Source organism: Hippopotamus amphibius, chromosome 14 (assembly GCF_030028045.1).
Source record: "Hippopotamus amphibius kiboko isolate mHipAmp2 chromosome 14, mHipAmp2.hap2, whole genome shotgun sequence".
Lineage (NCBI taxonomy): Eukaryota > Metazoa > Chordata > Mammalia > Artiodactyla > Hippopotamidae > Hippopotamus > Hippopotamus amphibius.
Genome location: NC_080199.1, coordinates 69,931,421 through 69,934,162, shown reverse-complemented (window position 1 = coordinate 69,934,162; position 2,742 = coordinate 69,931,421). Strand labels below are relative to the sequence as shown.

The 2,742-nt window shown below is 33.3% G+C and overlaps 1 non-coding gene across 1 annotated transcript; it reads right to left on the bottom strand.

Moving 5' to 3' along the window:
• Positions 1–2,432: 2,432 nt before the first annotated feature.
• LOC130836033 (U6 spliceosomal RNA) lies at positions 2,433–2,540 on the bottom strand. Its single transcript, XR_009049097.1, has one exon. It is a non-coding gene; the product is annotated as a U6 spliceosomal RNA (small nuclear RNA).
• Positions 2,541–2,742: the final 202 nt, after the last annotated feature.

Below are 2,742 nucleotides of genomic sequence, written 5' to 3'. Positions count from 1 at the left end.
CATCACTGAAATCTCTGATTTCATTTGTACATAGCCTTCTTCCCTTGTGTCTTCTCTGTGAAGTCTCCCTCTCCTTTCTCTTATAATGCCAGTCATTGGTTTTAGGTCCCACTGTAATCCAGTATGACCTTATCTTTATTACTTCTGCAAAGACCCTATTTCCAAATAAAGTCACATATTCAAGAACTGGGGACTATGATTTGAACACATCTTTTTGGGGGCCAAATTCAACCCTTTGCACATAGTAAAAGAAGGATTGTACTCAAGCCTGAAATATTGGGGAAATAGTAGATGAAACAATGTGAATTAAGAATTGGTGATTAAAGATTAGACCTATGCATGTTCCTTGAAACCTGGCTTTATTCTAAGTATACAATCTTTTAGAAAAGCACTAAATATTATTTACCTTTATATACACAGAAAATATTAGCAAGTTGAGAGGAAAACATTAAATATGAACAAAATAATAGCTGAAATAAAGAATACAATAAATAAGTAGTCAGATATACTCCATGAAAAAGGAATTTTTGAATCAGAAAGATAGTACCATCCCAGAAATCACCAGGAAATGATAAACAGATAAAACACAAAAGAAAAACTGGGAGATATAGAAGATTGAAATACAGTGTCAACATCCAGAAGATATTGGCCTCGAAGGAAAGAAAGATATTTATGCATATTAAAAAAAATTTGTAAATTTTGTCAAGTCTTGATTTATTCTTCAAGTGGTAGAGTATTAAAGATTGTTTGGACTGACCTCTATTAGTTACAGGTGCATTACAACTAATTTCAAATATGATTCAGCTTGACCGATTTCTTACTGCAGTCAGAGGCGGGGTTTTGTTTTTTTGTTTTTACCATGAGACTGCACTACTCCTATCTATATTCAAACAATTTTATCTTCCATATTGAAATGTTTAAATTTACAATAAAACATACACTAACTACAGGTGTTTTATCTTCTTTTTAATGGGCATTCAAAGCTTTATTTTGATTGCATAAATTGGTTGAAAATATTGAGCTACAATGAAATTAATTTGACTGAGTTTTTCTATTTGAGTCATTTGATGGCACTAATCAAATCCTGATCAAACAATTCACATCCCTCAATTGTTTGCCACGTTCGTCTTCTAAAAGTATGGCCAATTTACTAAGAGCTATCTTTTACTTTTCATGTATATGAAGGAAACCACAGAATCTAAAATGAGCAAAATAAATTTAGAGGAACGATCATTTGATATAAATGAAAAATCATGTAATAAAAATTAAGTGCATTTCCTGCCACTGTTCATGTTAAATTTACCATCCTTGGGCATTTTTTAATAACTACCAACTTGTTAAGTATATTCTGTTTCTTCTTTAGAAAATTTTTATTTTCTGATTTTCTTGTAATTAGTGATATCACTATGACACTCATAACGGATGGTAAACGTTCACAAATATTTTGTGCAAGTCACACAGTTATTATCACTTTCTTGGGAAAGAGAAAATCAGTATTTCATTTTGACTAAACATGCACTTTCATTTTTCTTTTAGCACTTGGCTGTCAAAGAGGGTTACTAGGTGAGGGGGGGGAAGTATTACCAATCATGAGCAGTTATAGAATTATACCTTAAAATTATTGACAAAACCGCTGAAGCAAGGGTGTTCAGATTGTTTTTGACATACTCTATTGCAGAACTTCTCAGCCTCTATTTCCCAGACACATTTCATGCACACCTAAATTATAACGTCCCATGTTTTTAACTAACTCCAACTGACTCTACCAACTGGCAGCCTGGGTGTCTTCGTGCATTACACAAGGTATTGCACAGGCCACAGCACAGCTTGCTTCCCCCACCACCATCCAAGTATTTACCAACATTCAAGTACACTTCCTTTTATCAGTGAATGCCCTGTTTGCTGTCTGTTAAATGGAGGAGTTAATTGGGTGCGTCTGGCAAGAGCCGGAAAAGAACATGGATCTTGTTCCCAATTTAGCCACGTGTTAAATTGAGAATTCTGTTTACTGTATATACCTCTCACACATTACAAGATGACACCAGCTAGAAAGACAAAGTGAGTGTCTATCAAGCCCAATCAGGTTTCTTCTAATACAAATATAAATAACAATACTATTTTTACAAATAATTAATCCATAATGAATGTGAGACAGGATGATACAAAGCAATAGACTTAAACCTATGATCATAGGCTGTCTGGCTACTCTATGTTTAAGGTTCATGTAATAACTTAATACTAAAGATACCAAGGAGGCTTAAATTATAAGTGAACAAGAAAGCTGTGATTATCACCAACCCTTCCTGTTGGAAGAGGAGATGAGTCCCAGCTGCCCTCTCGTTACATTTTATTTTATTTTTTAAGCTTTTTATTGGAATATAATTGCTTTACACTCTTGTACCAGTTTTTGAAGTACACCAAAGTGAATCAGCAAAAATATGGAACGCTTCACGAATATGCATGTCATCCTTGCACAGGGGCCATGCTAATCTTCTCTGTATCGTTCCAATTTTTAGTATATGTGCTGCCAAAGCAAGCGCTACATTTTATTTTATTGCAGGAAAAGTTTCTAAAAAGAAATACGCAGTCACTTAAAAACTATAAAATCAAAAATGGCAAATCTCATTGTATTAATTTTAAAATAATCTTTTGTAATAAAAGAAATCTTATTTTAGGATAGCAGGTTGATAACAGAAGTATTAACCACCTAGTAATTTTAAGTCATCCAAAATTAAATACATT